This window comes from Danio rerio, chromosome 6 (genome assembly GCF_049306965.1).
Source record: "Danio rerio strain Tuebingen ecotype United States chromosome 6, GRCz12tu, whole genome shotgun sequence".
NCBI classification, from domain to species: Eukaryota; Metazoa; Chordata; class Actinopteri; order Cypriniformes; family Danionidae; genus Danio; species Danio rerio.
In genome coordinates, this window is record NC_133181.1 from 19158838 (window position 1) to 19171676 (window position 12839).

General features: G+C 36.0%; 1 protein-coding gene across 4 annotated transcripts in view; it reads right to left on the reverse strand.

Moving 5' to 3' along the window:
• The window catches only part of col18a1b (collagen type XVIII alpha 1 chain b), a 67076-nt gene that overhangs the window by 36822 nt on the left and 17415 nt on the right, over positions 1 to 12839 (reverse strand). The gene's annotated exons all lie outside the window — the stretch shown is intronic.

A 12839-nucleotide genomic window follows, 5' to 3' on the forward strand; every position in this document is an offset into this window, starting at 1 on the left:
CCATATAGTTTATGAATGTTTAAAATTCAAATAATTAAAAAAATACTTTTTTTTTGTCTTCTCATAAAACACTATACAGTGCTCAGCATAATTAAGTATACCCCATTTGGAAATTGAATATTTGTATCCATTTCTCAGAGAATATAGGCAATTTATTTTGGTGCATTTAAACAGAACAGATTTATTAAACAGATATACTTATTAAAATAATATTTTAGTCACCAAACATTTATTATAATGATAACACAATTAAATTCAAGCAAAATATTGAATATTAAAATTTTTATTTTGCTTTTCTTAATTTTTTTATTTTTTTATTTTTTTTTTTTATTTTTTTAAATTTTTAAAAATTATATTTCATATTTTTCTATAAAATTTACATTTGGGTTAACTAGTTTTTGGACTGCTATCATACATTATTTTGTTAGATAAGCTCTAGATTTGGCCGCAGTTCTGACTAATCTAATGTATATGCACAAATGTAATATTGTACAGCTTCCTATTAAACATATATATTTAAAAGATAGATTTGTGAGGGGTGTAATAATTTATGCTGAGCACTGTATTTAAGTCGATGTACTTTAGTACTATGCACTATAGTAAGCCTATGATAAAATTTAAGATTTTAGATCTGTTGGTACATATCTTAAGCTTTTTTTGTCCATTTTTTTAGACCATTAAACAGAAAAGAGTAGCTTTTCAGGGGCATGTGTGATATTGTTGACCATGGACAATGCACAGGATGTAAAATATATCCAAACACCGCAGTCTGTTATCCTAGGGTGTCAAATCCTCCTTCTGAAGGGAGCTTCTACACTTCTTAGGTTCATCTTTATTTAGTTTGAGAACTGAATTTGGACACCTTTGCAATTATGACAAAGGCTTGCTTCATCTTTAGTTTGGCTTTGTTTTTCTTCCACATTTTACAGCATTTAAAAACAATCTTGGTGAGGCAGTGGCGCAGTAGGTAGTGCTGCCGCCCCACAGCAAGAAGGTCGCTGTGTCGCTGGTTCGAACCTCGACTCAGTTGACGTTTCTGTGTGGAGTTTGCATGTTCTCCCTGCCTTCGCGTGGGTTTCCTCCGGGTGCTCCGGTTTCCCCCACAGTCCAAAGACATGCGGTACAGGTGAATTGGGTAGGCTAAATTGTCCGTCGTGTATGGGTGTGTGTGTGAATGTGTGTGTGGATGTTTCCCAGAGATGGGTTGCAGCTGGAAGGGCATCTGCTGTGTAAAAACTTGCTGGATAAGTTGGCGGTTCATTACGCTGTGACGACCCTGGATTAATAAAGGGAGTAAGCCGACAAGAAAATAAATGAATGAATAAATAAAAACAATCTTTTTCTATCTATGTAAGATATTTTAACCATGATAATGTGAGTTCTGTATATAAAGTTGAAGTCAAAATTATTAGCCCCTTTTTGAATTGTTTTTCTTTTTTAAATGTTTTTAAATTATGTTTAACAGAGCAAGAAAACGTTCACAGTGTCTGATAATATTTTTCTTCTGGACAAAGTCTAATTGGTTTTATTTTGGTTGGAATAAAATCAGTTATTAATTTTTAAAAACCTTTTTAAGGTCAAAATTATTATCCCCTTTAAACTACTTTTTTTCTATAGTCTACAGAACAAACCATCATTAAACAATAACTTGTCTAATTACCCTTACCTGCCATCGTTAACCTAATTAACCTAGATAAGCCTTTAAATGTCGCTTTAAGCTGCATGAAGTGTCTTGAAAAATACTGTATGTGGCAGATTCTTTGTGAGATTTATTTATTTATTTTTTATAAATAAATATTATTGACTGTCATCATGGCAAAATAAATTAAATTAGTTATTAGAAATTAGTTATTAAAACTATTATGTTTAGAAATGTGTTAAAAAAGAAAGTTCTCTTTCACTGTGCAAGATGAAATTTGTTTAAATGAAATATAATACATAATATATAATATTATTATTATTTAACATAACATATTACATCATACAATAAAGGTATAATAATTTAATTGTAGTTATAAAATACAGATAATACAGTTCTGTTATAATATTACATAATTATAGTCTTGTTAGTCCCCAATTATGAGGCCACCAAGAGTGTGTGCTGTTTTGTATAGATGTTCCTGTATATTTCTGTAACTGTTTTGTAAAATAGGTTTTAATATAAAAGTTATGATGAATTATAATTTGTTTGTTATAACTTTCACACACAGCTTTCACAAAGACATTTGTGCATATGAATGATTACAGAACGTATTGTTTGGATTGAGTTTCAAATTTAACTGTTGACAACTAGTACAAAACAAATGTAGCATTTCAATAACAACATATTTGAATTAGAATAATAACATGTCCATTGTTTGTACTTGACACATATTATTTACAAAATAGGAGTAAATGTAAAATCATGAGATCTGTAATCTACCAATAGATGGCAGTAATACACAATTGTAGTATGTGATTCTTAAAATTAAGCTGTGCCGCTTCAGATCATTGCAGGTTCCCTAAATGAAATAATGCTGTTGTCAAACTACTTTACTGGGAAAAAGTAGCTACCAGAACATGCTGATCATAAATAGATTAACTACTGTCAAGCTACTGGAAAATGTATAATAATAAATGTATAAAACAATGTAAAAAACTGTAGCTAATCTAGTATCTAAGCCATCTAAACACTGGTTATATGTAATTTAACACATGCAGTTTTTATTTATTATTGTGTACCTTTAAGTGGAAAGTCTCAATTATTTAGTTATGAGTAAATTTTTCAATTGATTTTAGGATTTTTAAAATAGATGCTTTCATTTTCATGAAATTTTTACTGGTGCTTAAAATAAAATGGGACTTTAGGAAAAAAGGGCCAGTTATTACATAAATCACTGAAATCTGTGTGACATTGCACCTCTTTAGGAAGTCAACTGGTTCAGCCTCATAAATCAACAAGCTACAGCCTCTAGAGACTGATAAAAAAAGTAGTGACTGATGATTGCCATGTCTACAGAACCTAGGGGAAAATTGTGAGGCACTGTGGAATAATACATCACAATGTACATTACAGCAAGTCCTGGGAGAATCGTACTAAATTTAACATGCTGATTATGTGAAATTTAGCTTTCTCATGGTTATGATGGTCTAAAGCAAAACCATTGTCAGGTCACATACATTTAATCTTAACAGTTAAATGTGTGGGACTGACTAAACATTTAGTTCTAGACCACCCTTGTGAAAAAGAACTGCATTTCAGCAGAACTTTAAAAAGAGAATCTGAATTAATTTTGAATTAATTATTACATTTTTGTATTCTCTATTGAAACATACATTTCTAATATTTGAACTTACACTTTTGTGATGATAAAACTCCAATTGGGTATATTCATAAAATGCTGTGTTAACTATAAAGGTGCAGAATGTAAGTTTGAAACCCAGTGGTTGAACTAGGTATTGCACGCCTTCTTTAAAACACAAGTGCAGATTGCCAGATTGACAACACCAAACGGGGGCGAGTCTGACTATCGAGCCTAAAGGCTGATTTAAGTCGTGCTCTAACTAAAAGCAACGGCACGCGATAGAAGAAAAAAATTTTGTCCTATTTTCCTTATTTTTGTGATTCAGCGTGTACATTTAATAATGTTAAAGAGGTTTAATATGTATTAATTAGATTATAAATCTTACCATTTCGTTGGAGTGCAGTGAGTGCACATATATTCTGTGCTTTTGATTGGCTGTATTTAAATTTCTGTTGTGTTGCGTCTGGTGCAAACAGCCAAATTCACTGCAAATTCAATCACTGCAAATCTCGTCACGTAACATGTTGTTAGGACAGGGGGTTACAAAAGCCCCTTTCACACAGTGATACCGATAAATATGCGGAAAATTACCGGAATGACTTTACAGGTAGATCCAAAAAAGTGCTGTTCACACAGGCAAGAATTTTCTGGAATATTTTCGGAAAAGTCCATCCACACATCCATTCCAAAATACAAGTAAATTCTGACATCATTAACCAGAAATGGCCTCTAACGGCTGCGCTTTTGTTAATGATTTCACTTTTATTTAAAGCTTTATTATCATGCAGCTGCTTTGCCCCGAAGACATCCGAAGGCACATTTGCGAACCACAGCTAAATAATTACACATTTGACTACATTACAAAATCTATGGATGAATAAGTATTGTGTAAAACTTAGATGAAAACATAGAGGAACACTTTCGCATGTATATATATATATATATATATATATATATATATATATATATATATATATATATACATGCGAAAGTGTTCCTCTATGTTTTCATCTAAGTCTTACACAATACTGGTGTGCACATGAAGTGCAGGAGTGCTCCGGTGAACTCCAGCGCAAACACACACACACACATATATATATATATATATATATATATATATATATATATATATATATATATATATATATATATATATATATATATGTGTGTGTGTGTTTGCGCTGGAGTTCACCGGAGCACTCCTGCACTTCATGTGCACACCAGTCAAGCAACTTAAGCAGAACCGACGTTAAAAAAAAGCGAGTTATCATAAGCGTTTTAACATCTAGCAGCGAAATGTGTTTGGAAACATATTCAAAGGCTTTTATTAAAACATAAACAGCGTCATGAATGCATCTGATTGTTCTGATTGGCTGGAGTAGACATGGACACGCTCTTTCCGGAAATTTTCCCTCTGCGTTCACACAGAGCAGCATTCAGGCAAATAACCAGAACCAAACCTTAAATCTCATACACGAGGACTTAAACAGCTTTTATATTGTCATATAGCACAGGTGTTAACAAGAGCGAGAGCGAGAGAGCGCAATGTCCGCCACGTAACCAATATAAACTAATATAAAATTAGTGCATGGCTACATCACATGCATACATTACACCATGGACATTGCATTAAGATGCCTAAAGGTTTTAAAAAGCTTATATATCAAAAGAAGATGGACAAATGAGAACCTTTCTGTCATAAACTATAGTAAAACAGTTTGTCAAAAGATGCAAACAGATTACATACAGGAATAGAGAAAGGAGCACTCTTTAATTATCAGCTAATAATTAAGTAAGTCAGCGCTCTTTTTTTTTTTCCTGGTCATTGCGCCCTTGCCGTGTGCTGTGTAAATACAGACAATTGGATACAAGTCACTTTTAAAAGATGGTGTAAGCAGGTCAGCAAACAAATCGGATAGGGCCACAAAATTGGAATTGACCATCAAGATCTGCAGTGTAAATGCAGCCTATTTCTGTATCCTGTCATTAGTTTAGCATTACGAATGTCAGCCCTACTAAACATGTTCTTTTATTTTAGTTCTACACCTATACACAGAAAGTGTATGAATGAATGCTCCAAGATCAGGGTCATATTTCAAAAGCAATAGCAACTTAGCAACTTTTCCACTCGACACCATGATTCTCATTGACACGGCTGTCCAGTTATTCACTGACTTAGCCAACATTCATTTCGTTCCTGTGTTGTGTGTCATTATTTTTCAAAATGCTCACACAGGAGATTTTGGGAGTATAACTGGCCTGTTATTTAGTCCAGATGTGTCCACTTACTCCTGCATCCTACTTTACAAAACAAACACAATACACTTGTAAATCACAATAACGTTGAAGCCATTGAACCACCATGAAGTTCGGGATGTAGATACACTAATAGTATCAGAAAATGGATTTACACGTTTAAATGCACACTAATACACTGCCAATTCAACTTACTGGAATAACCCATTGCCCCAGTTTACATGCAAACCAAAAACATGCCAATGCAAGTGTGTACCATGTCAAAGGTCTTGTCACCTATCCAAGTTTTAGGAACAACAAATAATAACTTGAGTTCTAGTTGATCATTTGGTATCAGAAGTGGCTTAGATCAGGGGTCTCAAACTCAATTTACCTGGGGGCCGCAGGAGGCAAAGTCTGGGTGAGGCTGGGCCGCATAAGGGATTTCACAAAAAAAAAGTCATCAAATGTCATTATTAACAGTTTTAATTATTTCTTCTGAACATGAAGTGTCCTGAAAATTAATAGAACATTGAGTGAAGATTATGAACAGTTCTTCTGAACATGGCATCTTTTGCCTACTTATTGCTGCCAGAGACTTGACAGCGCTTCTTCTCACAAATCTGAACCACATTTGGCTTTAGAGCGGAAGCAGTTGAGACCCTCAGTATGGCTTGGGGGAACTCACTCAAAACTTCCATTCCCTCACCTAAAAAAAAGGCGTATATATGTATAAATAAAACACCCCCACCCCACTCCAGTCACATCAGTCTGTACCAGTCTGTATCTACCTATAATATATATAAGATGCAGGCTGTAGCTAGGTAGGTGGCAGGCTGCAGATAGGTAGCTAAGTGGCAGGCAGGGGTGGGAACAGCTTACCTTCTGGCCGGTGCAAGTTCCCTCCTTACACTTCCCGCCCGTCACAGCGTCTAACAAAGGGGCGGGGTGCGTGGTGACGTCATCGGCATCCCCGCCCCTTTGTTTACACGGCGGGCGGGGAATGCCAGTGACCGATGTGTACGGATAGAATCAGCGGAACGGGGAGCGCTCTCTCTCCCCGCTCCGCTGATTCTGTCAGTGTACAGCGGTCGGTGCGGGCCACAAAATATTGCACTGAGGGCCGCAAATGGCCTGCGGGCCGCGAGTTTGAGACCCCTGGCTTAGATGATAGGCAAAGTCCTCTAGATTATGCTTATTTTACCAAAATAAAATATTATCATGCCTTGATGTTTAATTATTTAATTAAGACACTAAGGTCTGACTTTGCTTAGACAAAAGTCTTGTCACTTAGCAGAAATAATATACAGTATAGAATATAAAGTCATGGTGAAGTGGAAAAAGAACTAATATTGTGTATGACTCGCATAAGCTTGGACGACGGCATCCATACATCTCTGCAATGACTCAAATAACTTATTAATAAAGTCATCTGGAATGGCAAAGAAAGCGTTCTTCCTGGACTCCCAGTTCATCAAGGTTCTTTGGATTCATCTTTAATGCCTCCTCCTTCATCTTACCGCAGACATGCTCAATAATATTCATGCCGGCAGCTCTCTGCAACTCTCACATAGTCGCCCCCTGAAGCTAAGCAGGGCTGTGACTAGTCAGTACCTAGATGGGAGACCACATGGGAAAACTAGGTTGCTGTTGGAAGTGGTCTTAGTGAGTCCAGCAGGGGGCGCTCAACCTGTGGTCTGTGGGTCCTAACACTCCAGTATAGTGAAGGGGGCTCTATACTGCTAAGTGAGTGCCATCTTTCGGATGAGATGTTAAACTGAAGTCCTGACTCTCATGTTAAAAACACAGTAATGTTTTTTTTTTTTTTTGTCACGAGAGGAGGTGTATTCACAACAAACATAGGCGTATTTTGATGTCAACGTGACTGAGTGTGAAATCATGGAAGTTGTTATCTTCATTACATGTTAGGGACACCTGCAGAAACCATGTTTGCTTTTGAGATATTTTTATGAACTATGTTGATAAGCAACAAAGTTTTATCATACTATATGCATTTTGAGATTCTGGATTGTTGGTTCTGATGATGCTGTTAATGTATAGTCTAATAAAATGCACAACCTGTTAAGGTTTTCCCTGGTGTTTTTCTATGAAAAACAAACAAACCCTAAACCGAGGGTATGATGCCATAAGCGTTGCAGCACTGGCCGTGTTCAATCTCACTAGTCAAAATTGCTTATTACTCTAGATTTAAACATTCTTTGAAACATTTGGTATAATGAAAGTACACAAGTTGGCAAAATATAAAACACTATTCTAGTGGTTTTTGGATTTTTTTAAAAGATCATACATATTGTAAAATAATCACAAAAAAAACAGAATATTTCTACATGTCAGTGGCCAATTTATGTCTCAAATCCTGTCTTGCAGTTGTAGATACAGCATTTGGTTCTCCTGCTGCATGAGATGAAAACACACATTTTTAATTTTTTGGATCAAAAAATTGTGTGTTTTCAAGCGTCATGAAATGTTTGCATTATATTTTTTCTTTTCTTCCTGCAAAACATCTTGGTGTACTTAAACCCAGAGTAAGGACCAAACCGATGTCGATGCGATATTGGTGTAAGGGGCTAAATGAAAATCTGTTTATGTATAAGCCGTTTATGACCTTACCCACTTAAGAAATAATTATACATTTATGACTATATTATTACGCAAATTATTATAAATAATTTGTCCTGTCGTACGTTCACTTGATTTCTTTATAAATATAAATATGTTTTATAAATGAGACCCAAGGAGAGCTACCAGTACTAATACTATTTCACTTCTGTTTTCAACATAGGCTTATTCTGAAAAGTAAATTAATTGCTGTAAACTTAACACATTCATTCCTTTTCTTTTTTTCTTAGTCCCCTTATTAATCTGGCGTATCCATAGTGGAATGAACCGCCAACTTATCCAGCATATGTTTTACATACCCTTCCAGCTGCAACCCATCACTGGGAAATAACCATACTCTCCCCTTCACACACATACACTATGCACAATTTAGCTTCACCTATAGTGCATGTATTTAGGCTTGTGGTGGAAGCGAAGCACCCGGAGGAAACCTACGTGAACACAAGGAGAACATGCAACTGACACAGAAATGTAACAATAAATGAAAATGGTTGTTGTTTAACTGCCCCTAGTTTTAATTTCTGCTGAAACCTGACAGAAACTGCAAACATTCTGCATGAAGAGTTACCATCTATGCTTAAATAATTATTGTCAAGGAACATGCAGTTCTGCAATGCATGTGAACATGCTGGTGAATAAATCATCCCTTGCACACCAGTGTTGGCCAACTGTTCCAGACTATCTCCCACGTGTGTATGCATCCTACAGCTGTGATAGGGAATGACTAAATACGGTAAGCAAACAAATATTTTGTGATTATAGTGACAAAAAGAAGCATTAATAAACCCTGAAAAAAAAAACAAGCAACAGAAAGCAGTTCAGTTTTTCCTGACATTAGTGTATGCTTTCTTTCTTTCTTTTTTTTTTCTTTTCTTAACTTAAGGGTTGTACTCCCTCAGAACTTTGACAGCTGGATAGGTAAGAGGGAGTTAAATGCATGAGATGGTAACCAGAGTATCCTGTGAACTGATTCCTCCTGGGCTCTCAACAGGCCCAATTATGATAAAGTCTCCCCAAAATGATCCCAGACCCTGCTTCCCATGAGATAAGAAAAAGTGTAACCCAAGAAAACGACCAGCATGAAACAGCTGCCACTACCACGTATAATAATCCAGCTTTTAAAAACACATTTGGAATAATTATGCAGATGAATGAATATTCGCAGCTAAATAAAACAAAAATTGAATAAAGTTACATAATGAAGTAACAAACGTGCAAAGAAAACACTTACATCATGGTCTACACAATACTCTTTAATATGTTCTTTGGCAGTTGTTTGCTTCTGTGATTTTCATGCTGCTTTCACCAAGACCACAGTGCTAGATCAAAACACGAACCTTATTAATTACCACTACACTGCAATGCCAGTTCTGGTCATAAAAATGCAGGGCTATTTAACAATGAAGGATGTCTTTGTGTCATGACAACTACTTCACCCCCCCTACAACAGATCTTCACAGCTCTCACAATGAATCCCTTTTTGCTCTCCCACATTTTATTGCACATCATTCCAAAAAGGCCCTCATACAGTAGCTAAAAATAAAGGCAATTGCATCCGATCGTGAATTCTCAGCCAAATGTCTAGTCATTTTCAGCGGGGATCTTGTTAAACCCTGCAAGTAATAACATAGAGACACAATAATCTGTCTCTTTGTCCAAATGCCCACTCACCAACCAACACAACTGAGGTCTTACAGTACACAGGCTTATTCATGTATAGTACTGTGCAAAAGTATTAGACCACCAACAGCTCTGGTTTGAGCTTTGGCTTCTTTATTAAGATTTAAAATCTTATTCTGCTTCCATGTCCCTTCTCAATACCTAAAGCTGTCTACACTTTTAATAACTATCAATAAGCAAAATTCCTAAGGCGGCAATAAGGTGGCAGGGAAAACACACTTCAAGTAAGAAAAAACCCCACTAACAAACTGGAAAAACAATTTCATGAGTTTTGCACACATGCAAGGCCTGCACTATACAGTATACCACTTCAGCATCGATATCACAATGTACGGATTTGCAATAGTCACATTGCAATCACAAAATTTGAAATGTTGAGTCGGGATTATAGCTGAGCAGCTCCACAGTTAAGAACATATTAGATTTGTGGAGTCACTGCAGTGTTAAGGCATAATGAAAGTGTTTAAGGCCTGTGAGAGTGAGAGCATCAGGAGTGTAAAGCATTCATTGCTTTAGACTAATTTTTATTAAGTTATTTAAACAATGAAGACACATGTAGTGTTATTTTACATTTGATTGTTTGGTTTCTGACCCAAAAACCACAAAGCACTGATCATTTCTATTTGCTTTCTTGTATTATGCTTATTTATATTTTTATATTTTTTACTCCTGCAAAATTATCCCAATCAATATGAATTCCTGAGTTCTCTCCAGAGCTGTGAACATATATCTATATCGCAACAAAACAAATCAAAGCATTTTTTTTTCAATATCGTGCAGCCATAACCAAGCACACAAATTCTCCAACACAGGCTCATTGTGAAAACGTACCCCCATATACATTTCTGGAGAATGCGAATTATATAGCCAGTATGGCTGTGGGATTTGGGGAAAATATCTAATTGGGATTTTTTTTGACAGATATTGAGATCTCGATTTGATTTGTGATTTAATTGTGTAGTCAAGCTTCAGCTCAATTATCTGTATTGTAGCTTCTTTCTGCTAAAATTCAGTGATTGCTAGATAAAAAAGAAACTAAAAAGATATCAACTTATGTTAGCAAACAACTCTAAAATTGTACTTTGCTTGCTACTAGATTGAGTGTCACTGGCAATACTTTTAATTGACTTTTTAGCAAGACATTCTTTTTGCACTACTGCTGACCGCTTACCTTCGTGTGGACAGCTTTTCCACTGTGACCAGTTTGCCTAGTAGCTCGCCATGTAAGTGAACGGTTCCAGAAAGCAGGTAAAGGCAAAAATTAAAATAAACAAGTAAATAACAGGGTGAGAACGTGGTAATTTTTCAAAAAGAGAAAAAAATCAGGCGGCCTTTCAGGCATTTCTTTTTCTGGATTGTTTCTGAAAACACTGATTGGTGATCAGGTCAGTCCATAGACTGTAAAATATATGGACGTAGTATCCGTGACGTCACCCATAGGTTTCCAAAGAGAGCAAAAGAAGCCACAAGTAGGCGCAGCCAACAGTTGCCATTTTGTTCGCGCGTCATGACACCCACGGCGGGATACCAAACAAGGGCAAAGAGAATGAGCGGAGCTACAGACACCTGCTGGCATTTTGCTTGGACCTGGTTCAGACACACTTTACTTTGGGAGAACGCTTAATACTGTATCACCTTTGACTCGTTTGTATTCTGACCACTTGTGCTTGGTTGTATACTATATCAATAAAGTGTAAAGACTTTTAAAAACACTGCTGTAATACATTGAGCCACTAAACATTGTTCTTATGACGTTTTTCAACAGGAGGAAAATGCGAATTACTTCCAAATACTTCAGATATAGTCTGTGTTAGTTAATGTAAGTTAAGACTATTGATGAAATCCAGCATAACACTGTATGACAACGCTTCAGATGACGGTTCTAGAGCCTACAGCTAATCAATTCGTCAGATTCTGGAGTGCATCACAGCTCTAAATATAAACATAAACGATAAATGATCTTAAATAAAACAAATACTGTACATGTACAGAGATGGTATATAAGTATATAACTTTACTCACATGGGAAACGAAGGCCACGTGAATGGTTTGTGAGCACAATTAAGTGCACTCAGCATGCCATGCCATCTAATATTTGTAGGAAACAAGTCCAAAAGGCAGTTGCCTGTGTAAAGTCACATAAAACAACACAGAAATACGATAAATTTGCTGAGTTCAGTGGCTAATCTGCAGGATTCAGCTGAGGTGACGTGACGGTGACCAACGAGACCAAGCTGTCACTCAAATGGCCACTCCCTTAATTATGCAAACTTAATGTAACTTAATATAAAGGAAACGGATGAGTTATAAAAAAATTCACCCCCTCTGAGTTGTCATGAAGGGTAATATTAGCTGTATTAACCAAAATCTTTTTTTGTACAAGGCTACAAAGTAGGGTACAAGGGTACAAAGCAAAAAAAAAAAAACGTACCTCCAGGGAAGTATTTCGCAATCTCCAGGGATTTATATATGGAGACATACCAATAATGAGCTTGGGTTGAAATTCTCACAACACATGCAAATGCAGAACCATCCTCCATGTTTCAGAACACAATGAGAATGTGTCAGGAGACCCCAAAAAGTGACAAACCAAGTTGCTTCCATGCTTTCTCGAGGATCACAGAAGAGTGTTGTAAGGATGCGAGAAGGAGTCACCACAAAGAAAGACAATCAAGGACCAGACCTGGGACATTTTATTTTTTGTTTTGTTTAGGTGGTAGTCGTCCATTAGTGGCTGCTGCCACACATTTGCTTTATGCTCATTTGTTTATTAAAGCTGCTAAAAATGTTAAAAACTACTTCTTGCCTCCTTCTCTTAAACAGTCAGTTTTAACCTAATACATAAGTTTCTGTATCATACAAAAAATATAGTTGAAGCCAGTGTTTTATAGTTGAAAATTAGTGTTTGTTAATAGACTGAATTGAACCTTAAAATAAATAGATTTGGCCAGGTAATCACTTACTGCCTTATAATGTTCAGATCTATACCTAGGGGACAGA